Below are 25,790 nucleotides of genomic sequence, written 5' to 3'. Positions count from 1 at the left end.
GCAGCAAATAGACAGAGAGAACAGACAACCGAGGCAAAAAAAAATAAAGTTAATTTGCAAAAAAAAAACAAAAACAAAAAAAAACGGTGGCAGGAGCCACTGGTCCTAATTTGCCAATCCCTCCCTCTAACCACCACTTTCTTTCCCCTTTGCTATTGTAGTATTTGTTGCTGGAAGCAAGGTTATAGTGGAAAAGAGTGTATTGCTATTGCATTAAAGTTTCAAGTGCAACAAAGTAATGTTTTAAATAAGACCTGCTAATTTGCATGGGGGTGGGATGTAGGTGGGAGAGATGTGAAGCGTGTTGACGTTTCGATTCAGTTTTTTTGTTAAATTCACATTGTGGTAAAGTCTCCACATTCCATGTTAGTAGTAAGTGAAACATAATATCTTAGAGATCCTAAAAGAACGCTGTCCCATTAAAATTTTTATTCCATTTAAAACAACAACACTTACCTTAGTGAACTCATTTGTTGTAATTCCACTTGTGTAGTTACTTGTCTCTGCATTATGATAAACTGAATCCTGCTATGACCATCCTCCCACATCTACCCACCCAGTAAAACCTTACTACAGATGAAATCAATGCCAACCTCTCTGGACAGCAGGGAAAAAAAACCACATGCACAAAACCTACACACACACACACACACACACACACACACACACACACCAAACCACCACCATGTTGATTCGAAAGGGTAGAAGTGAATGGAACGAGCTATTAATGTTTTGTTTTCTTGTATTGGGCTTTTACACTGATGAAAGAATAACCTACCCTCCAATAAGACTTTTCATTGATCAGTCATTGGGTTGGATGAGGGGAAAAACTAGTAACACTCTGATGTATGTGAGTCTTAGGTATCAATCTTATATTAACCCTGCTGAAGAATTTAACATAACACGTGTACCGTATGTCTGAAAACCGTCAGTGAAAATTCTGGAACCAGGCTTCCAAAGCCCATTGGATGAACCCTGGGAAATCAGAGCTGAGGGTCTCAACAAAACACAGCCAGGGCTGCCAAGACCACTCGAGTATCAGATAAACTTCCCTGTCTCTCTGGCGGACACACTGAGGCTGGGTGATCAGGAAAAGGTCCAGGAGCCTCTGTGGCTACCAGCTGTTATGGAGACGTTTCCTTTTTCCTTAGGAAAACGAGTCTTTCACAGCACACTCCAAACACCTTATCCAGTCCCATTTCTGCTTTAATGGCCGTGCCATCTGGTTGAAGTACAGAATAAAGAAGGGGAGAAAAACTAACCATACACCTCTTTATGCACCTCCCCACCAATAAAATCACAGGTTTCTCTAGTTTTCCTTTTCCACAATCGCCTTAAATATGCTGAAGACAACAGACACTATTACCTCCTGTTGAAAGAGCTCAGAACATTTGTTCTGTCAACGACAGCAAATACCCCTAGAGCCTCAGCAGTTCCCGAAGCAAGCACAGAGAAGCTGAGCAAAGAGCTCTGTGAAGAGCCCACTGTGCTAAGGAGAACTTTCTTCTGCATATAGTTAAGACACAGGGACATCCTCAATTAGTAGATGGTTGCCCACTGCTTTCCCTTGAGACATTCACTGCTTTCCTAGTTAGGCCTTGTTACTATTTAACTTCACTTTTGTGTGAGTCTATATGGTATTCTTGTTTGAATTGCCAGTCAAAGGGTAAATGATTGGGTCTTCTCAAAAGCACTTACCAAGCAATCCAAGAAACTTGTTTATGTCTGCAGAAACTTGAAAAAAGAAATTTTTACTTGGGTTCATTCAAGGAATATGCTCATTTCTGAATCTGCATAACTAATTATTAAAAAGCATTTATAAAAACTGAATAGTCATTGCAGGTTTCTTTGGAAAAGTATAAATGCATCGAAGCTTATTCTCCACTTATAAGATCCTCTCAATAGATCATTTTAAATTTGACCACAAAATTGCATCATACTGAAAACTTAATGTACCAGGGTCCAAAAACAAATTCATATAAACAGCTTACCTTGCTAACATTGGGCTGAAAATCCCAAAATTAAGCTTTGGAACATGTGTTTTAGTAACTTAAGTACTTGAAATTCCATGTTTTAAGATCTACTTCAGAAACTTGAGAGATCTTTTCAATCCTTAAAACAGGCCCAAACAGCATATATGATCATTCTAAGGAAAAAAGCGTAAGCCTCACGTTCGCATGCAGCTCTCAACCCAGGAAGCCAGGTAACACAGGTACCTGGCATCCAAATTCCTCTGCAGCATCGTCTCCCCACAGCCAGGGCACGAGGCACTTCCCAGGGGCCTGGGCACTCCTGAGGCAGGACGCCAGTCCATTTCACTTGCTCCACATCTCCTGCGGCAGTCCCCACATTACCTCTAAAATCAACTGGCTTTCTTTCCAAACAGGTACCCCTTCCCCACCCCGCAGGTCCCCAAACTTGCACCACTGTCCGTGGTCAGGAGGAGATCAAAGCTCTAACACCAAAATTTAGTCCCATGAGAAAAGGTGCTTTTAACACATGCCATATATTCTTTGGTATATATGAAAGAAATAGAATAAAATGCGTATCAGGTAAGAAGCACAGATGAGTTGAGGGGGAAAGATGACAGGTGGATAACCTGGTGAGTTCTAGAGGGAGAGGGAGAGAGGGCACCAGAGCGGGACACACAGGGTCAAGTGCTGCGGTCTTCCAAGAAATGGTATGACAGGAAAAGGTAGGAATTTTTTTTCTTTTGTAAGTTGAAGACAGTAAGAGTTTGACTCAATTAGACATTTTGTGATTATTTCTTTCTCTCCCTGGGCTTTTAATTCTCTCTGAAGAGGGTGGAGGGGAGGGCAGTCAGGGGTGAGGTTTTATTGGGAAATAACCTGGGTTTCCGCTCAGCCGCTAACCAGCTCATGTGACCTTGAGCAAGCCACTACCTTTTCTAAGATCCTTTTCAGTTCCAAAATAAGTGTTTCAGTCATGAGCTTTCAAACTTTCTGCCCTTATGACATAAGCTGTTTACAATGGATTGGGGTCCCAGTTAGGGTCAAATTTAAATGCAGCCCTCTAATTTTTGGAAATGAGTCCTGCCTGGAGGTAGAATGAAACAGGTTAACAAATTTAGGACTTGGGTTGTTTCCTATCAGGCAACCCTAACTACATAGCTGGAAGCCAGCCGACTAGAATCTTTGACTAGGATCTCAAAAAGCAAAAATCACGGACATGGCATTTGGGTGACACCTGTAAAGTCTAAGGAAGAAAATGACAAAGCCAACCAAATCCACATGCATCTAGAGTTCTTAACAACAGCAGTCATACTTAGTCATACTTAGAGAAGGTATAACTTTAGGATATGAGCCCAAGTTCACGGTGACAAGAATCCCATAATTCACAGGCTAACTTAATGTAGGCACTGATTAAATATTTAAATTCTATGCCGTATCTTCCAAGATAAACAATTTCTTATTGAAGAACTTAGTACGACTCTAACTCCTGGAGAAGGGACTATGCTAGAAGGTTGCCTTGCTTCCCCACCGGTCCATATTCCATAAGATAAAATGACCAAGGCTTATGGGAAGGTCAGGGTAGCGTTGAATAACGCAACAGGGCCAGAAACCATTCTGTCACTTTCTGTTAGCTCTGGGATCTTCTGTACATTATTTATCCCTCTATTTTCCCAATCTCTCAACAGGTAAAAAGCCACATTACAATGTGTTTGAGGGAATAAAATTCCATTAGAGAATGTGCGACATAAAGAAGTAGTCAACAAATGCCTATTCTCATTCTTTAAGTTCCCACCAAAAAAACTCAAAAAAGCATACAGAAAAAATGCTCTGATCTTATTTTCACATTCTAAATCTAGGAAGCTTTCAAACAGCTACAACCACCATATCAAAAAACCTAACCAATAAATAAGGTAAATTATAAATCTCCCTCCTGAAGCCAGATAACTCAAAAAACTGAAAAAAAGAGAGAATTGATCCAAAATGTAAATAACCTCATCTTTGCTCAACAGAAAAAAACAAGCACACAGAAGGCAAAAACCAAATTACTTGGGCACATGTCCCCAAATTAACTGCCTGAAAGTTTAAGACTGACTCCAGAATTGCTGGGCCCAAATATCTGAAATTCTAAAGAACTTCCCTTTTGTTTTTAAAAGGCCACAGTGACTATGCTTCCCATGGAGAGAATTGCTTCTAAAGGTCAAGAAGGTGACAGCACCTTGACATTCCTGCATAAAATAAGTTCAGTTTTACTCCTGGTGTGGGGGGGGTTGTCGGAATGTGAGAAAGTAAAAAAGGATACACCAACATAAAAGTATGTGTGCATCTAAATGGGAATCACCATGTAATACTGGTGTTATCCCAGAATTTTTAAAAATCTAAGTTTGGTTTATCAGTCTTAATACTGATGTGACCAAGACACGTTTTTCAAAGGCTAATGAATGTGTCTGGACTCAAGACACAAGAAGCTAAAGTAAGGAAATTCCAGGAGTCTGAATGAATTATGTCTTATGCCCAAGGTCATGCAGCTAATCAAGTTCAGTCCAGATCTCAGCAAATATCAAAACAGTGAGCCTTTCTCTGAAGGTCTCTGAAATTCCAAGGACTTTCCCATTATTTCTCATTTTAAAAAATACCCATTCAATAGGGAGGCTGAAATTGTATTAATCTTCTACATGCTTCGGACTTTTCAAACTAGTACCAAAGCCCTGCGAACATTATTCAAGATACCATAATCACGAATCGAGGATCTTTCTAAACCACAAACTTGAGTTTTTTCCCACTACTGTTGAAGGCACCCCCACTGACTGGCCTCTTTGAAACAAGCAGAGGAGTCGATACACACGTAGAGGATAAAGTAAAGAAAATGAGTATTCTCACCACTTTATGAAGAATATATCCTTAAAAGATGTCCTTAATAAGCCAGGCATTTGTCCTAAGTTTTGACAATTTCTCTGAATCCTTACAATGATTCTCTGTTATAATCCCCACTTCACAGATGAGAACTGGGGCACAGAGGAGCTAAGCAATTCTAAGGTCACATTGCTACTGGTTAAGTCGCTTAGACAGGTTCCAAGCCAGTAAATCTGGCTCCCAAGACCATTTCCATCACAACTAACCCTCCAGTCAAACTTTCTGAATCACGTGTTCCCCTCCACCATGTACAATTGCTGAAATATATATTTCAAAGAGACGTTCATAAAATTAACCAGTGAAGCCTCCTTCCTCCCTCGTCCAAAATGGGAGGGGGGGAGGCAAACAATTGAAACCAAGTTCATGACATGTTGAGTGATAAGGGAAAATATTGTGCAAACGCTTTTGCCTTCCCTCACGGAACGCCATTTTTCTATATTATCTGAAGTGTTTCCTTATGCCCTGAGCTCCTATTGTGCTTGCAGATGGTTTCTATTTCTAAATCTCTAAAGCTTTCAGGAATTTATTCCTAGACTCTGAAGCCTGGTGCAGTGGCAACCGCACAGCCCTGAGAGTTGGCTGTTCAAAAAAAAATAATCTCTGTTCTCCCCGTGTTTGTTCAAAATTCTACTGGCTTTGGGAAGTCTGAATTTAAAGTTACTTAAATTCTTAGGGTCCAGAGAGAGGAAAATACACACTATGAGAACCTTTGTGCATCCATTTTATCCCATTTCTGACTCCCAGAGGGGGAAAAAAGACAACGCTGTTTAACCACACTGCCTCTGTGGCTTGTCTTCTCAGAATTACAATTTAACTAGATCCTGGTTTAAGAATTTGACTCTATAATTGCTGTTTACTCTCGGTAAGGTACACCAGACAATTTTTCTCATGTGACACTTACCTAGATATCCATCTTAGCAGCTGCAGAGAGAATGACGTTTAACAAAAATCTTCCTTTAGCAGGTTGAGTACTGCTGTGGTTTTAAGAAAACCCGTCCCTTTTCTCAAAAAGAACTTAAATGTCATCTTAAGTTGCATAGGCAGCCCTGGGCAATTCAATGAAATTGGCCATCCTGACTTCAAGCAATTCACTTTTCAACAGAATACAGTGCTTCTAGAGTTTCAGATAAGTGTGTCTGTGTGTGTATTAGGAATTATGATATTTGGGCATGTTTTGCGATTGAGACATCTTATTTCTGACTGAAGTCACCTGAGAACCTCAGGGCCTTGTTAATTTACCTGCAGGTCAATAGACAGAAATGGATGATATCAGTCCATTGAGGGGTCCTTAAGAACCAGCCATCATACTCAGGCACCTTTTAGACATTATGTGCAATCCTTAATGTACCCTGGAAATAGAAATTATTATCCCAAATTTACAGTTGAAGAGCATGAGATTCGGAGAGGTTTGAAGTGAACTAATCTGCCCAAAGTGGCCTAGCCAGTGTCTGGAGATTTTGAAACCTGATTCTTCCCAATATTCCTTGGGGAACCTCCCCTAAACATCACCCACATTTTATCTAGAAAAAAAAAATGTTGCCTTTTTACAATGTATAGTTACCCTGATGTTTGTCCATCATAATTAAGCCAAAGAATTAAGCTCATTCTGTTCTGGGTTCTTGAAAGTCTTAAGGGACATAATTGAGAAAACTTGGAAAATTGAAGAAGATTTCCGCAGCCCTTAGCTTGTCTATATATTCAGGATTTTTCCTCAGCAGTTACCTGATTTCCAGTTACAAGTTAAGATAAGATGTTCGTATTCTTAAGATAAAGAAAGTATACAATGAGTAGACTATACCTTCAGAAAAGTTAATAAAAGACAAATATCAAAGCATTTCTTTCAACAGAAAGCGATGGCAAAAAAGAGTTTACAAGTTTTGGGGGGCTAGTATTGAAAACAAAACTTTACAAGAGATCACAAAAATATAAGAGAATAATTTTATAAAGCATTTATGCAGAAAGCATTGTTTATTCCAGCTTTTAAAATTCAGTAGCCCTCAATGTGAGTTTTTAAGTCTAAATCTGAGCATCTTAATTTAAAGATAGCTTCCTATGTTCAATGTAACCTTTTTATTTTCGGGGTGCACAGAGAGAAATTAGAAATGACCTTATTGATAGACTAGCTACACTCTCCCCTTTTAAATGCATTTTTTTAAAAAGAAAGAAAATTGATTATTTTCCAAAGACCAATGTAAAAGCACTATAAAATATTCTATATCAACTAGCCAAGTTTCATGTCATTAATAAGATTTTATTTTATACAATTTTAAATTAAATTAAAATTTATTTTATTTTAAAAAGTTTTGGATTTTGCAAATGTTTACAAAACTACCATGAATGACACAAACACCCATCTTAGAGTGATGAAATACCCACTCCCCAACCTCTTTTGCCATCATTTCATACACCACTTATCTTGACCATGGAATGAACAGGGACTGAAATTGTCCTTTATCTGAAATTAGGGGAGGAAAAAAAGCTGAATACAGCGACCACTTCACATTTTAGACCTTAGCATGGCTTGTTCTGGCACATCCAGAAAGAGTATGAAGATGCCTCCAAGGTCAGCCAAACCTAAGCTCCTAGAGCTTTTCCATTAAAACATTAAATTAGAGTGTTCTGGGAGGAAAAAAACTTTCTCGTTCTTTGCTTCATGCCATTTGCTCCACGCCACAATTAAAGCATGAGTACCAGTTAACAGAAATGCCACTGAGGATGTAGTCACTCTTGTTGCTTTTTGTCAAAAGGCCCAATTAGCTTCCTTTCTCCACCTGCTAAGGCTTGGCAAAAAGCTAGCTGATTAAAGGAAAAGGGTTCCTGATAGTATTTTTTAAAATTCAATTTTAAAATTATCTTGCTCAAAAACCTCAAGACTCATGTAAACTAGGGGTACAGAGGTATGTATTTGGTATTGAAATTTGATGTGTATTTCAACTCATTCTCCCACTCCCAAGTAATATGGTCTAATGAGAAAGGGGGGAAAAAAGTACGGGTAGCCCCCTGGACCATAATAAACCACTCAATAAGAACTAGAAAAGGTATAACTCACACTGCCTAGAAGACAGGCAGGCAGCTACCTTACCAAGTACAGGCCCTGATACATTAAACTTGGCCAATATCAAGTTTTTATTAAAAGGAACAAAAGAGATGATTCCTTTGGCTGCCAGGTATTGTTCCACCAGGGTACATAATATTCTTTTTAAAATAACCTACTGTTGCATAAATAGTTAGCTATTTTATTTGCACAATGTCTTCTTTGGGATAGTAAAAACCAACTAACCCAAAAAAAGAAATCTAAAGAGCTACAGACTAGACAATACACCATTCGAAGAAAATAGCCATCAAAGGGATACATATGCGGCATGGCTCAGTTAGTATGGAGGGGAGGGGCAACATGAACCACCTTGAAGGTGGCTAATTAAAACCACCTCCACCCCAGCTGCCCCCACTGCCTTCTTTCTCCAGATCAGTGGACTTCCATCTCCACGGAGTCCATCTTTCGAGATACTTAATGAAACAATAAGGTGGGAAGCAAAAGAAGAGGAGACACCAGGAAAGCGGGAAGCGTTGAGATCCTGACAAGGTAACCATTTTCTCTGCTCTGGTTTTTTGTAGGCCATCTTGTTGGTAGAAACGCCGAGATGTCTTCATTTTTCTCAAGAGTCACCAGGGGCAACGCCCACGGTCAGTTCTGAGACCAGTGCCCCTTAATCAAATGCCCAGCAACAAAGATCCTCAGACGAACGGTTAATTGGAGCAAATTAAGAAACCCACCATCACTTCAATGCGCTACGGAGCAGGAAAAAGAACAATGGACCGTAGTAGAAAGGAAAATAGCAATGTGCGGTTGAAAAATAGATTTTTTAAAAAATCTACAGTTTAGTCTTCATCCTAAAGGCTAACCTTATTTTTAGTCCATTGAAATCCCTAAGGAAGCAAAAGATAAGAGCCTGGAAAAGAAGACGCGCGCGCGCACAGGCACACACACACGCAGAGGAAAAAACTGTCATTAGCATCCAAGGGTTTCCCGCAACATTTAGCGCAAACGCCTTTGTTCCTCGGCTTGGGAAGGGAGGTGGGTGGGTGGGTGATGGAGAGATCAGATGGGGCTGCCCGGGCCCTCCACACCCTGCTCTCCGGCGCATGCGCGAGGCCGAGACAAAGGAATAGGTAATTACAGTCCCGATTCATTCATTTTCCCCGCAGTGCTGGGGAGCGCTTAGGCCGGGCTGTGATCTCGGGGGGCTGATTCACACCCCTAGCGCAAGAAGACCACCTCGAATGTGGCGTTTGATTTTTACCCCGCCACACACGCGGTGGTGGAAACCAAGACGGACCAAGGCGGTGCACGGTACTGAGCAAGCACCCGGGTGCGCCGTGCCCATTTCAGCAGGGAGAAAATTACACGGCCAGAGGCGGCCCGCCGAGTTCGTTTAAAAGCGGAAATGTCTCTGGGGAAGCAGATAAGGAGTTCAGCCAAACGCTCGATGAATATTCACGAAAAGAATGCGGTCTGCAGCCGGCCCGGTGTGTGCGGTGCCATCCCGGGATCCCGCAATTCTCACTTAGCTGATGGGGGTTTTAGGGAGAGGAGGGCAGAAACCTGGCGTCGGGTTTCGGAGTTAGCGCTTTGGCCCAAAGCCACGAAACCCAAACGTGGCCGCGGCGGGAGGGAGCCGTGCGCTGTCAGGTCCCGGCTCAAACCCCCAGGCTGTGAGGGCTGCGGGAGGCGCCCCGCGCCGCCGCCTCGGGGAAAGCTCGGGCAAAGGAAACGCTCTGAGGTAGCCCCCTCCCCCCAGTTGGGGGTGGGGGTGGGGGGGAGGCAGGGCTGGCACGTCCGAGGCTGGGGCTCCGATCCGCTACCCGTGGGCTTCTGGATTGCGCGCACGTCGTCGTGTGAACCTGGGGTTCCTCGGCCACCCGGAGCCGAGATTCACGAGGCCCACGGATCAAGGAAAACCCATCTGCCAAACCAAAGTGCCACCCCCTTCCCCTTGGCCGGGCCAGATGCCCACCCGCCGCCGCCACCTCCGTCTCCCTCTCCCCCTCTCTCCCGCCCCACCCCGCCCCCACCCTCCATCTTGGCCGTGCCGCCCCTCGCCCCTGCTGCCGGGCTGTGACTCTCCGATGACAGATGCAGACGCTCCCTCCAACCCCACCGAAAAAGCCGTCTCCGCGGGACTCAAGGCGCTCAAGGCATTTGGCATTCAACCATTCCTTCCCCGAGCAGCAAGCCCACCCTCCTCGGTGGTCTCTCCCCATCCCCCCCCCAACTCCGCCTAGCGGCTTCGCCAACGCCCCATCCTCCCCACGCCAGGAGTGGCCGAAGCCGCGCTCCCGTGCGCCGCGCATCCACCCGCATCCCCGAAGTGCCACCACGCCCGTCGCCGTCCAGCCCGGCCCCCACACCCGGGCTGCCGCGGGGAGAGCGCAGGGGGCCGCGGGGGAAGGGGCGGAGGCGGCGGGGGCCTGGGGATCGCGGCGGCAGGAGGGCCTTCGGGGCGCCCCTCCTTACCGGTCGTGGGTGCCTGTGCCGCCCTGGGTGAGCGCGGTGCCGCCGAGGGCCCCGGTGCCTGGTGTCGCCCGATGCCCGGCTGCTGGCGGAGGCGCTCTCCCCGGCCCGACGGCCGAGCCCGGTGCGAGGAGCGGGTTGGAGCGCTGCCGCCGCCGCCGTCGCCGCTGCCGCTACTGCCGCCGCCGCCGCTGCAGCCTCTGCATTTCTCGCGCGCGCTCTCCCCCTCCCCTTCCTGCCCAGCGCCCTCCCCCGGCGCGTCCGCCCGCCCAGCCTCCCTCCCCTCGCGAACCCCGCCCGCCTCCCCTCCCTTCCCCTCTCTTCCACCCGGGTCCCCTCCCTCCCCCGCCTCGTCTCCCCTCCAACCCGGCCTCCCCGCCCCAGCCACGCAGCTTCCCCTCCCCTCCGCCCCAGGCCATCCCCCACCCCTCCATCTCTGTCCCCCTCCCCTCCATCTCTGTCCCCCTCCCCTCTCTTCCATCTTCCATCCCGGTCCCACCCCCTACCCCACCCACCCCCAGTTTCCTCCTCTCCCCTCTCCTCCCCCACTGCTCCCAGGCTGTCTGTGGGCTTCTCGCTCCCTCTCTCATTTATTCATAACGGTTGCCTAAGAAGCGATCCGGATCGCTCAGGCTTCAGGGGCTGCCGCCGGGTGGAAGGAATGACGCCCCCCGCTCCAGCTATCCTTCTCAGCACCCCAATCCGGCCCGCTCCCGACGCCAGGGAGGCGGCTCCTCCCGCCGCCTGAGATCCGCTACCCCGGGAAGGCAGCGGGTTTGGGGGTGACCCAGTGACTCCCCCCCAGCCCCACGGGACGGCCGTCTGCGGGGTTTGGGGTGGCCGCCAGCAGCGCGCCTGGGGCTGAGGAGCGCCACGGGGCTGGCTCCCACGCCCCCGAGACTGCGCCCAGAGGCTGAGGGTTTGGGGAAGGGCGACCGCTGAGGATGCTCTCGGGACTTGGTTGAGGCGACTGGGAAGAGCAGCGTCCAGGACCGAGGCCGTCGTCTTTTTTGATGCATGTGCCTTAGCCGAGGCACCGGTTCTCCCAAGGCGGGAGAAGTCGAGGCAGCCTGCAAGGTGCACTCGGAGGCGCACTCTGCAAAGCCGTGGCCAGCTGCGGCGTGTCGCGCGTCCTGAGTGGCCACCGCTCCGCGTAACACCAGCACACAAAATAACCACCAGGTTGGCAGGCACCTTGCTTACCTGTTGGCAAGAGGCAAATGCCAAAAACAACACTATGACATCGCTTCCAGCGGCCGCTCCTTCGTTAAACAAAAGCCAGTGTTACTCTCGCACCCCCTGCTGACCCTGGAACTTTAATTTGCAGCGTTTTGGCGGCCTCTGGCGGTGGTTGGATTACTTTCCTGCATGTCCATTGCCTGGCAGAGAAACCCACTAAGGTGCCAGTTCTGCTTCAAGGTGCATCTGCTCTCCGAATCTGGCGTGGATTCCCCGGTCAGGGTTGTGCCCCAGAATCAGGGTGACAAAATGTAACCTTATTTAGAGGTGCAGACGCCGAGGGCAAGTGAAGCCAGACTTAACTGAGGAAAGGTAAGTCCACTTTCGCTAAACAGAAAAATGTACTTATCAGAAATCAACGGTATATAAATTCAGGGAGGTGGCGAGAGGAACCCACTCCGGCGCTAGCGCTTTTGTAGTGGAAAATCACTCCTGAATGTATCTCCAGTTTATATGCGGTCCCCGCCCCAATTGAATCAATACATACAAGCTGGACATGTTCCCATTTTAACCATAAGATGCTAAGAAGGAACGAGGACTCTTTTTTTTCTCTTTTTTTTCCCCCTTCTCTATGTTTGCCAATTAAATGAAATAGAAGTAAATATGGTACAAGAACAGGGAAACAAATTAGGACTAGGACTGCCTCCAAAGCATTTTATTTATTTCAGTACTTATTATTTCCCTCATTCCGACACACCGTTTATGAGACCAGATGCTTGATTTCTCAACCTCCTATTTGGGGCCGGAGAATTCCTTGTTGGGGGGTGGAGGGGGGCTGTACTGAACATGGTAGGATGTTTTGTAGCATTGTTGGCCTGGAGACCTGCTAGAGGCCAGTAGCACCTCCCCAATTTTAACACCAAAAAAACATCTCCAGACTTTGCCAAATGTCCCCTGGGAGGGAAAAATCACTCCCAGTTGGGAAACACTGGGCTATAAAATTTTAAAGCTTTGTTAACAAGCCACTAGATTTTTTTACCCCATCGATTTAGATGAACATTTGCAATTTTATGCCCAAGACATTAACCAATATGTTTGTTAGTGGAGCGGAATAGTTATTTCTTTAGCATCCAGGTTTTTATCCCTGGCATGTAAATTGTCTTAATAATAGTAAATGTATGTCGCTGTTTTGTTTGGATGATAAGCCCACAGTTGTTATCTTTTTTTATTTTCTAAAAATTTTCTTTAAGAATACAACATAAAAAATCATGTTTGCTGCCTTCAGTGCTTCCGGCTAAATTTTCATGATGGAGAAAGCAAGCCTTTCAAAGGTGTGATTGGAATACAGATCACAGGTTACCATAGAAACCAGAGGCAAAAGCTTACACCAATGAGGAGAACTGCAGGCCTCCTCAATTTTGTCTCTTGTCAGGTTTCCTTGGCCTCTTAAAAGAAAAAAAAAAAAATCTGAAGAAATAGTGATGTAACTTACTGCTAGCACCACTAATCTTGAGGGCAGACCTTTTCCCAGAATTTATAGGAATATATCAGTGTCAACCAAAATGCCCACTGCAGCTACATTACTGTATAAAATCCAGTTTGGGGACGTTTTTATTCTCAGTTTTTGTTGTTCATTCCAACATTTTACATTTTTGGTGCATATGCTCTTCAAAACATGCACAAACTTTCAACATTAGGGAATTTAATGAAAAGCATTTAAAACTCGAGTTTAGAAGATCATTAACATTAAGTATTGTGGCCGTCACATAGCGGTTTTGATTATAGACTAACAGACTTGGGCGTGTATGTTAAGGGTGCAATTTATGCCAAAATTTAATGGCTTTCAAGGTTACACTCATGGAAAAAAAACAGCCTTAATTTACCCAAATAGAATATATTTTGAGTAAGCAAACCTGGACTTTACAGGTTATAAAATGAACTCCATTATCATTTTGTAATTGCCTGCATAGCTTGCTTCAGGAAAGCAAAGCCAACATCATGAAAATATTTTTATAATTATCACAAAAGATAAACTGGCCAGTGATCACTCACATTACCAAAGGATTTCCCATAGAATTGCCTGCAATATAATGGACTCGCTGTCCCTTAAGTTACTAGTCTCAAGATCTTTTGTGCATGTTCAGCCTTTCCATTTATATCTATTGCATCAGTTGAGACACCTACAATAGATTATTAAATAGACCTCATCTCACCGCCAAACCTTACTCAGCACTCTCCTTTCTGTAACTTCTATGTTGCCCACTGAAGGCTGGCACCTCCCTTCATTTCTCCATCCTAAGTAGTAAAAAGAGGATTAAGATCCCAAATAAGCAATGTAGACCAATATGAGTGAAACCCAAGAGAAGTGCCAGTAAAGTCACCCGAGCATTACCCCAGCCTTGTTTGCTTGACATCATTTTGGACAGCTCCTGTTCAAAGCCACTGAATTAACCCAACCCCCAGAGACCCATTTATAGAACTGAAAAGTAAACTCAGCTCCACTGGTAAGTTTTGAGTAGTGAACCAACTTGCCGCAAGTTGGTCACCAAGTCTTGTCTGCAAACCACCAGGTCAAGGCCGGACGATCAATATTACACCTGAATGTGTGCACCTGATTTCCCCTTATTTGTGATTTTGAATCAAAGAAACGTTTTGAAATTGATATATTTGCTTCAACAATTCCCCCTCCTCCCCACCCTCTTGATTTTTACGAGATCACTTTTCACACAGGCCAGTGAAAGAACTTCTTCAGTTTCAGTCAGTTCCCTGCCGGGAGTGATTTTGTCCCCCAGGGGGCAGTATCAGGGGACATTTTTGCTTGTCACATCTGGGAAGGGAAGGACACTACTGGCATCTAGTGGATAGAGGCCGGGAATGCCACTAAACATCCTATGACGCTCACAGGACAGCGCCTCACCACAAAGAAGTGGCCTACCCAAAATGTCAATAATGCACAAGTCAAGAAATGCTAGTTGAAATGAACAGGAAGTTGCCACCCAGCTGGAAAAGGCCTGATTTCTTTTAAGAGCACACGCTGCAAGGCAAAACTGCTGGGCGGCAGGCTTGGAGTTTCTGAAATTTAACTGAGATTTCCCCCTTAGGAGGCACCCGCTCCTACGAACTCACCCATGAACACTCGCTCTCGCAGGGACTGCCTGGATTCCCTCCATTGTAACACGAGATTAAAATCAGGGATGTTTTCATTCCATTCCCCGTTACTACCTGCTGAGCAACTGGAAGAAAACAGCTTAACCTCGGTGCCCTGTTTCACCTCCTTCTTGATGTGCTGTAAAAGGATAGCTCAGAAACTCGAGCAGACATTTGTTTACTAAGAAAGCTTCAAACTTCAGGCAGGAATGGCGTCCTGGCTGTGGTGCTACACTGAGAACATGTGCACAAGCTAAAAGGCAGATACCAAACAATCTTACATTTTCTCTGAATATTTCTTTTCCCAACTCCTCCCTTTCACAGACTGATTTCCCCACCTACCCTTTCAGGCCCTCCTAACCCAAAGCACTTTTCTACCCACCAGTATTTTCTATCAAGAGTGTGTGTGTGTGTGTGTATATATATATATATATATATATATATATATTTTTTTTTTTTTTTTTTTAATGTGTCTGTCTCATACACCAGCAAGGGCTCTCCTTAGACAGTGCCTACCTGACTCTATAAATACCAGGCAGGGATTAGAGAGGAGGGACCTCAGTCTTGGGAAAATGAGTCCTAAATTCTTTAGTTACCCTTCCTTCACAATCACCTGCTAAACTCTTTAGAGTGCAAGTTCTTTTACAATGGCAGAAAGAACGTAGCACTGATGATTCACATGGCTCCATCTTTTTAGTAAATGAGATTGTAGAGGTTCCAGATTAAACAGAATGAGTCTGAAGTCTAAGCTCCCACATCTTGGTACCACCTGCATCTACCTCTATTCTCAGAGCAGAACTCTAGGAGTAATAAAGATATTTTTACCTTGAATCCAATGCAGGGATTGGTGTCCAAAATAAATTGGTAAGTGCAAAATTCAAGTCCCCAACAGAATGCAAAATGACCACATTTTTGTCATAAACAACTAAAGGGGCACAGCATGCCTGCTTCTCCAAGCACAAATACTATGCAGATTCAACATCTACTTGACTCTGCAATTCTGATAGGCAGCCTAAGCCTCACAAACAGATGTCATAACCTTATAAGCCCAGGAACCTCCTACTCAGAGATGCTCAACTCAATGCCAGGAAGAATGATTCCTCCCCAAGCCAAAAAGTGAGATGATTAGAAATGAGAGAGCCAGAATTAAAATATTAAAATGCATGGAGGAGAAAGCTAGCATAAACAGTTGAGGATATATTTTTTAAAAGAAGCAGCTTTGTGTCAGTAATTTTTAGAACAGAATGCCCATGTATGAAAAGGAGGTATATTAGCACAAGGATGTGCCAGGGCCCTTGACACAACAAGAAAATCATGGGTACCTTCTTGAAGCATCTTTGTTACTGAAAGACTCGGAACAAAACATAAAAGTAATTTCATCATAATTAAAATATTAACATTTTCAAATGCAAGCACAGGGAGCACGGAGGCTTGCAACGCACCCACCAGAAGCCAGGAGAGAGGCATGGAACAGATTGTCCCGCAGAGCTTCTGGCAGCAGCCCACCCTGCTGACACCTTGATTTCAGAGTTCTGGCCTCCAGAACTGTGAGAGAGAAAACGTCTGTTCTTTTAAGCCACCCAGCTGAGGGATTTTGTTACAGCAGCCCTAGGAAGCTAATACACATGTCTTCTAGAGCTGATAAGAAAAGAAGGGAAAGGAAAGGAAGGGAACAGAAGGGCAGGGCACAGGGGAAGGTGTCCAAAACAACTTATGTGTCAAAAGCAAGTGTCTCCATTTGGATGAAGAATGTGGTGCCAGATCCGGCATTCCCCTAGTGGCATTGTCCCTGCATGCCCCCCCTTGTTCTGACCTTCCACACCTGATGAAAAGGTCAGCCATGCCACAGCCCAGCCCAATTCTCGTGCAAAAGACCTTCCCCCTCGAGTTTCAGTCATTGTGAAGCCAAGAATCGAAGGAGCAGTGATTGCAGGGGCAAGGCTTGAGCCTACGGTTAGTCCCTACCTACTCTATGCATATATTAGATTGGAGTGTTGTTTTTGGATTTACAGACCCATAATACACACATGCGCACACAATTCTGTTGTCTATATAACATTGCTTGTATGTCTTTCTCAGTATGTCTGAATTATGCCCCTGTTAAAAAGCATTGTTGCTGAATCAAAATCACTTGGACATTTTTCTGCTTTTGGAAGTCAGTTATTTTCTTTTCCATTTTTTCACTCTTACTAATGCTGCTTTAAACAGAGTTTTCTCTTTTTGAAATATTTCCTCAGTACCAGTTGCCTAGAAACGAGGTCCATCAATCAATGGCTATGCAGATTTGTACGGCTCTTGCTTTCCTATAAAAGTGAGCAAATTCAGTGGCACCAAAAGAACCTGAGAGAAACTGCTTCCCCAGAGTCCCAACACTAATTCATTTAACCATCTTTCATGGGTGTAAAATGGTTTTAAATTGCATATCTTTAACTACCAATAAGATGAAACTTTTTTTCAAGTATTGGTTCATTATTTGGATATTGTCTGGTGTAACAGTCCAAGTTTTTTATGAAAGGCTTAATAGCAGTTCTACTGATGAAAGTCTTCCAACTGTTCACTCTTTAAATCATTTTCTCCCATGGGAAAATGGATGCTTACCCATCAGTTTAGACACCTGTTGAACTCCACTGGAACAGTAGAAGAGGTGGTTCATCTTAGTGGTTAAGTGACCCAATTTGGGTTTGAATCCTGACTTTGCCTCTACTTTGAAGCTTTGTGACCTTGAGCAAATTCCTTCATCTCTCTAAATCTTAGTCTTTTCATCTAGAAAATGGAACTATTTCCAACATCATTGGGTTGTGCTGTGGATTTTATAAGAAAATGTATGTAAAGTATTTAGCCCAGAACCTAATTGAAAAGACACAGTCAGAAAACGTGACCTGAAAGTTGATTTTCTAGCACCACCAATAGGGCCATTAAGGAAAATATAAAACAAGAAGAGCTGGGTTAAATTAAATTAGGGCATTTAGGATGACACAGTTAGCCATAATGGAAAACCTGAAGTATGCCACTATGTTTGCACAAGGAATGTAGTTCTAAGCTTCCTGGCAGCCAAGGTAGGAGAAATATTAAAATATTATGGACTCTTTAATTCTCATTATCTAATTTTAAAAAAATAGTTTCAGTGTGTCAGGAGGGAAGAAATCTTCCAAGGACCAACTCAAAGGAATGTATTGATGTACAACTTTATATAAGAGATGCTGAATAAAGGACAGTTTTCCAATAATTTTTACTGAAGATACAGAAATTTTCTCATGAGGCCATTCAGTACATCAGCCTCCATAACTTCAGAGACCATGGTATTACAATTCTGCTAAAGCATTTTTTATGGGAAGATAAGAATAACGTAATCGGGGCAGACACCTTTGTGCCAGAGTGTCTGGCGGGGATGCCCAATGCCCTTGCAGGGTGGAGGGATGAAGCGGAAGCCTCTTGGCGCTGTCAGGATTTCATTTGGGGGGAAAGTGCTATTCAAAACCCACCCACCCCACCTCAACCCCTGGTCTCTGATGCCGCCTCTCCCCTTTATTCCCCACAGAGGTTTTTGAACCTGGAAACCCAGACTCTAAGGACACTTAGGGATGGACTTCAAGGAGTCCACGTCCTCTCTTCAATTCTTCCTACTAAATGCCTGACATGTTTTGTGACCTTAAATAAGAACCAGAGCACAAAACTTGACTTCTCAAGTATTAGGTTGACAGAAAAGCAATATGTATTTATATTTTAGTCTTTTTTTTTTATTGCCTTCTTGTAAATTGGAGACCTTGGCTTGTATTTTGGCCCAAGTAGAGGGCTTACCCCTTTCTACCCTAAGGGGCCTTGTAAGGGTCTTGCGTGGAGACTCCGCCTCTTGTTCTGGCTGCTGCTTAAAAAGTCTGCTCAAGAACTTAGAAAATTGCTGAGATTCCCTGAGAATGGAAGAGCAACCAGGGGTATCAACCACGTCGATGGACTACAGAGTAACGTATGTGGCTCCTGGAGAGCACGGGGAGGAGGTCGAGGCTGGACAGGGATGGGCTAGTGGGCCTGCTCTGCAAGCTCCATTCAGGGGTGGGGGCTGATGAAACCCAGCCGAGGACAGAGGTGAGGACACGCACCGTTCTCCATTTCTCCAAGGTCTGAGGGACACCCGTAACTGCTGATGGAAAAGTTTAAAAATACCACCCACCATCTAAACGTGTTCTACACTGTATTTCTTCAAGTTGTTGCCAAATGACAACCTCAAAGGTCCTGGTAGGTTTTTTACAAAGCAATTTTTAAAATTGGTTAAATTTTAAAAAAGGTTAAATATAGAATCGCTGCCTTCCAAATATACAGTCTGATGGAGAAGCTTTTAATCTAGAGTAGGAATCAGAAACCATTTTTTTTAAGGGCCATGTAGTAAATATTTCAGACCTAGTGGGCCATAAAATTTCTGTCACCTCTACTTGACTGTAACCCTTCTTGGTGGCAGGAAAGCAGCCAGAGGCAGTGTGTAAGGAAATGGACGTGAATGTGTGCCAATAAAATTATTTACAAAAACGTGTGATAGTCAGCAAAAAGACAACCAACCCAATTAAAATATAGGCAAAGGATTTGAATAGAGATTTCTCCAAAGAAGATATACGAATAGCCAATAAGCACATGAAAATATGCTCAACATCATTAGCCTTTAAAGAAATGTACACCAAAACCACAGTGGGGTACCATCTCACATCCACTAGGATGGCTATTATTAAAAAATAGAAAAATAACAAGTGCTAGTAAAGATGTAGAGATATAGGAACCCTCATGCATTGTTGGTAGGAGTGTAAAATGGTGCAGCTCCTGTGGAAAACAGTTTCGCAGTTCCTCAGAAAGTTAAGTATAGGACCCAGCGATCCAACTTCTAGGAATATACCAAAGGAATTGAAAACAAGGACCCTGACCAATATTTGTACACCAACGTTAATAGCAACATAATTCACAATAGCCTAAAGGTGGAAGCCATGGTAAATGAATGAATAAATAAAATATGGTATATACATATAATGGAATATTATTAAGCCATTAAAAAATGAAGTCCTGATGCATGTGACAACATGGATGAACCTTGAAGACACCATGTGGAATGAAATAAACTAGACATAAAAGGACACGTATGGTATGATTTTGCTTATATGAAAAAATTAGAATATGCAAATTCATCAAGGCTGAAAGTAAATTATAGGTCACCAACTAGGTGGGGGTAGTGGGGAAGAAAGGGGAATTAATGCTCAGTTGTTACAAAGTTTCTGTTTGAAGTGATGGAAAAGTTTTGGTAACGAGTTGTGATGGTGGCAGCACAACATTGTGAATGTAATTAATACCACTGAATTGTATACTTGAAAGTGAAATTATGTTGTATATATATTACCGCAATTAAAAAAACAAAAAATAAAACTATGCAGTGGGTTGGTTTTCGCCCATGGTCTGTTATTTGCTGACCCCTGAGCCAGACCATTAATAATTTCCTCTTGCTAAAATCACCCTTAAACTATAATAAAGTGAGTTTGAAGCATCCATTAAATAACTCAAATTCTTTTTAAATGCATCGCCTCAATTGTCTTAAGAAATTATTCTGGGGTAACAAATGGGGGAAAAGAGCTCTCTAGTGTTTTTATACATGTCATATATAGGATTTCATGTGAATATTTCTAAATTCTCAAATCAGTAGTATATTTTCTTCCTCCTAAGATGAACTTTATACTTTCCTTTAAGTCTTAAATGCAGCTGTATTTTCATCTACTCAGAACATTCATGGCTGATGCATAAAGTGGTGAAAAATTTGCATTTAATCTCAATTTCCATTAGAAGGGACTTACATTTCCTTTAAAATAATAAAATGAGCTTATTTTGATCTCATTAATTTTGCACTTATTATCCTAGTATTTCAAGTATAGCTGGAGATATTTTTTACTCTATGCAGAGATTATCTCCTTGTGAAGAAGCAAAAGCAGGGAAAGAAAACAAGTAAAATCAGCCAACTAAAAGAGAAGGAAAATATTACATCCTAAAGAAAAATAAAATATAAAGCAAAATAAAGATGAGATTTAGTGCAGATCATTTTTTCTGAAAGGAACATTTTAAAGTGTTATGCAATAAAATACTTTTCCTTCATGATATCGGATATTCGGTGAGTCCTAAAGAAATAGATGTAGATCTACTTTTCCATATCTTACATTAATTCCCAGAGTCGGCAGTTTATCATTTTGAGTTTGGGTTTAATTTTTATTCCATCACTAAAGCTTGAGAACTCTTCCAAGATTTAAGTCTTGTTCAAATCTAAAATTCAATTGAAACAATAATATTTTAAGATTCTGTCTTTTTCCATTACTCTTGAATGCTCAATGCAAGAAGAAATCATGTTGTCTAAAAACACATAACCACCCTGCCCCCAGCATCCAACATGGGCACAGATAATCCAACATGGCAGCATTCTGACCATGGCCAAAAAAATCCTCAGTGATACTATACCACAGACAGGCACTGACAATCAGATCTCACTCCACCCAAGCTGGATAATTGTACTCTCCAACATAATCCAATTCCTTCATTTTACAAACTGGGAAATTAAAGAGCCATAAGGTTGAAAGATCCCCAAGGGCTAAACATGATTCTCCTGTCCATTCTACTTCTCCTTTTTTCCAGAAATACCAGATTCCCCTGAGGGGTTGGGGGGTGGGAAGTCTGCCTTTACTGTGATATGAATTCATATGCAAACTAAACATATTTATTGATTGCCCATTAAATCCAGAAATGGTTCCTGAGGGTCAGGAGCTCAGTAATCAATAAGGCTGATGAGGTTCTTGAGGAGATGAGGGCTGACTTGGGTTCTTAGGGCTGCTGTATCAAAGTACCACAACCTGGGGGCTTAAAGCTACCAAAAGTTATTCTTTCATGTTTACAGACCTGAGGTCCAGAGTCAAGGTGTCAGCAAAACCAGACTCCCTCTGACACCTGTCAGTTTCTTCCTAGCTTCTGGTGGTTGGCCAGCCATCCTTGGCGGCGCCCTTGACTTGCAACCACAGCACTTCAATCTCTGCCTACATCATCACATGGCTGCCTCCCCTCTGGGTCTATCTGTGTCTCTTCTCCCTTCCTGATAAGGACACCAGTCACCCTACTCTAGTATGACCTCATTTTACCTTAACTAATGCTACCCAAAATGACTATTTCCAAATAAGGTCATAATCAAGAACTAGGGGTTAGGACTCAGAGAACACAATTCAGACCATAATAAGAGAGAAAAAGAAGTCAGTAAGGTAGATTCCCATAGTAATTCCTCTCTGAGGAATGATGGGTTGGGAGTGGGGAGCCCCTTTATGTTGAATGATCAGGGAATTCCCTTAGGAGAGTGTTACCTTGAGCTGGGACCTCAAAGATGGGGAGAAGCATGTTCTGGTCAGAGGGCACAGCTAGAAAAAGAGAAGAAACACAATGGATGGTGTTCAGTGCTGAGAGGCAGAGTGAGCTGAGGACAGAGAGGGACCCTTTGGGTCTGGCCCGAGGATGCGGCCTTGACAGGGGCCACCCTAGCAGACACCCAATTAGAGTGAATGAGGTGGAGGTGGAAACAGTGAAGACACAAAAAACTTTTGAGAACTTTTGCTGTGTTCTCTAATGCTAGAGAGAACTGGGCATTAAGGAGGGATTTTTTTTAATAGAAGCCATCAGAATACATAAATGTCAATGAGGATGTGCAAGGGAGAGGTAAGTATTTGATGGTGGAGGAAAAAGTGCGACAACTATGGATGCAAAGTCCTTAAGAAGGCAAGAGTTGTCTGGATGCAGAGCACAAGTGGAAGGGCTGGACTTTATAGGTACAGGAAGAGCGGTCGCAAGGATGGGCACATGTACAGGTGGAATCTTAGAGTAACAGCTTGATGAAGAGGAGTCACATCTGCGAAGATTAATTTAAGCGCACACGTCCTTATGCTATGATATGTGAACTCCATGAGGGCAGACATTCTTGCCCATTGCATTCACTGCTCGGTGCCTAGAACAAGGTCTGGCACTCAGTAGGTGCTCAATAAGTGTTTATTGAAAGAAAGGTATGCAGAGCGTTTGTTAGTTTTGGTACTCTGATTTTCCAAATAACCACAAGGTGGCAGGCTCCTTCAGGAAAAGGCAATGTTACCTGGTTGGCTAATTTCCATTCTAAGCCCAAAGAAGTGACACGTTTTTGAACACTCTAAAACACCAGAAAACCAATTTTAGCCTTGAGTATACAAGTACTTACCTGTCTTGGGACAGACAAAGCCATTTATGCAACTTTGTGAATAAATGAGACAGGAAATAAAATGTAAAGATTGGCTGGGTACCCGAGAGTTTAAGAGGTGGTTCCAGTACTGTGAAATTATTTCCCCTTAAAATAACAATACCTGCTGCCTCTCAGCTATTTCTGTTTGGCAAGTTTCAAAGCCGCATGATGCTGTAAAGAACCAGAGAATCACCAAAGTGAATCAGGACTCTCGCTGAGACCACCTGACATCTCTGAAACCTAGATTTTAGAATTTGATTTGTGAAAATGACATGAGATTGTTCTTTCTTTTAAAAAGATCTTTTGGCACTTGTCCTCACAGATAATATCTTAACATTTTATTTTTTCTTTCCCCACTCACATCCCCAAATAATAATATACAAGAAAAATTAATTCTTTCTTTTAAAGAAGTGACATACAGCGTTTGAATCTAACATGTCTGCATCGTTAAGTCTTGCCAATCTATTTTTCTTTTGCTTTGTTTTGCTCACACTTTAACTAGGTATAATTAGAGTTTGAGAATTGGATGGCACCTTTAACTGACTTTTCTTTTTTTTTTTTTTTTGGAGGTACCAGGGATTGAACCCTGGGACCTCGTAAATGGGAAATGGGCACTCAACCACTGAGCTACACCCACTCCCCTGCTTGCTTCATTTTCATCAGTAAATCGAGATAATATCTACCTATGGCAGATTGTATGATTATTTAAAATATTTGCTTCCCCTCCCAGGTGAAGGATTGTCTTCCCCAACCATTGATATCTGGTGTGACCATATGTTTTGAGATGCCCATCCACACAATAAAATAAAACCCCTGGCCCACTGAGGTTGGGAAGGACCATTTGACTTGCTTTGACCATTGAAATGAGGGAGAGAAGCTTTAAGAACCAGCTCACAGCCCTCCATCTCTCTTTTCCCTTTACCTTGAAATTACCAATATCCCACACAGATGCTGCTCTACCTTCTGGGTCCCCAGTGACACAGCCTCACAATGGACATGTCATGTGGGTGAGAAATAAACATGTGCCTGTGAGATCTGGGGGCTATTTGTTACTGCAACATAACTTAGTGTAAGATGACTGACGCAATATCTCATGGTGTTTGTAAGAATAAGGGAAAGAATGCAGGTATTAGGACCTGTGTGGGGCATATATTAAACAACAGACAAATGTTACGTTATTAATGTAATTATCATTCATTCATTCCTCCTCCCATAGTCAAGGTAAAAACATATTTGAGCTTTATCTAATTTCCATTACAAGGTGTTGGCATCATTCAGAGTTTATAATGAGGGTTAGGGTTCAATAAAGAGGCTAAGACATCCTCTACATGGCAAGCAATGAAAAGTGTCAATATGTGAGTGTCACGAGAGGGATATATATGCTCAAGAATATTTATTGGACAATTAGTGTAACATCACTGGAGGTACTCCACTATCTTCACGGGCTTTACATTCAGAAGATACGCATTTCTTTGACTGCTAGATACAAACAATAAAAAGAAATAACTTAAGCTAAGATATCCTAATTGTCTGAAATTAGATTCCATTGAAAAATTGTATTCTTTCCACTTTTAATATTGAGTCATTGAGATCCAGGAATGGAAAATGTACTGCTATGGGTTGAATGGTGTTCCCCAAAAGATAGGTTGACATCCTAACCTAAGGCTAAAATTGACTAAAATGTAAGTATTACTTTGTTATATTTATTATGTAAGGGAATTGCAAGTGGAATTAGTTAAATCAAGGTGAAGTCATACGGGAACAAGGCAGACATATGGCTGTGGTCCTTATAAGAAAAGAGATAGACACGAGAGGAGATGCCATGTGATGACAGAGGCAGAGGATGAAATGCTGCAGCTGCGAGCCAAGGAGCACTAAGGATTGCTGGCAAACCACCGGAGAGCAGGAAGGGGCAAGGAAGGAGTCTTCCCACAGGTTTCAGAGGGAGCACGGTCTGCCCACACCTTGATTTCAGATTTCCATCCTCCGGAACTCTGGGTGATAAATTCCCGTTTTCCTCCCCCACCCTGGTTGTGGTTCCCAGTTTCCATTAGCCCCAGGAAGCCAGTGCATGAACCCTTCCCTCTATTTAGAGTAGCACAGCAAGCCCTATCTGCTGTCCAACTAGAATTATTTTGAAACCCCCTGGATTCCTCTCCAAGAGTGCAATCTAATATCCCCCAAAATACTGATTTACTTTCAAATCAGTGAAAATGCAGTGTTCTCATTACAGTTTCAAATGTTGGGATGTTTAGCAGCAAACTTCTGGAGTTATGTAGATTCTGACCTGCAGTTCCAACTGATTCAACCCAGATCAAGCAACATAAACTACACCCAACCAGACAATTCACAATACTCTTTGACCCCTTCAATGGAAACACGCAGTCGAGAAACTGAATTCCAGAGGCCCCAGTCTTGTTACTGAGCCCGGAGGAGGGAGGGCGAGCCTGGGTCCAGAAGTTCACACAAGGATGGGGATACCCTGCCCTTTTCCCACAGCTTGCTCCCCAAGTCCAGCAGCCAGGCAAGTGCCCTTACTAGAATGAGGACTTCTCTGGAGAAGTGAAAAAAAGAGAAAGACCTCTTGAGATCATTGGGGTTTTTCTAATGAAAAGGCCAATTGGCTCCTAGTTGCCCTACAATGAAGCCTCTTCTCCTCTAGCTCTGCCCACATACATGTAGCTTGCAAATAGCAACTAAGGATCATCAGGTGTTTAAGAAAACTTGCAACATGAACTTGGAACAGAGGTCGGAAGAACTCTAGAAGTAATAGAGCCAATGCAGGGAACTGAAGACATTTTCGGAAAAA

The 25,790-nt window shown here is 43.2% G+C and overlaps 1 protein-coding gene across 2 annotated transcripts in view; it reads right to left on the bottom strand.

The window, feature by feature from the left end:
* The window catches only part of BASP1 (brain abundant membrane attached signal protein 1), an 80,127-nt gene that overhangs the window by 42,654 nt on the left and 11,683 nt on the right, over window positions 1–25,790 (bottom strand). Inside the window, exon 1 of one of the 2 annotated variants that reach the window (XM_004453915.5) lies at window positions 10,399–10,611. The exons of the other annotated variant lie outside the window; for it this stretch is intronic. The gene's annotated coding sequence lies outside the window, so the exon portion shown is untranslated. Of the gene's footprint in view, window positions 1–10,398; window positions 10,612–25,790 lie in introns of those variants that run through there. 2 annotated transcript variants of the gene reach the window in all.

Source organism: Dasypus novemcinctus, chromosome 2, assembly GCF_030445035.2.
Source record: "Dasypus novemcinctus isolate mDasNov1 chromosome 2, mDasNov1.1.hap2, whole genome shotgun sequence".
NCBI lineage: Eukaryota > Metazoa > Chordata > Mammalia > Cingulata > Dasypodidae > Dasypus > Dasypus novemcinctus.
This window is presented reverse-complemented; position numbering and strand designations above follow the sequence as displayed.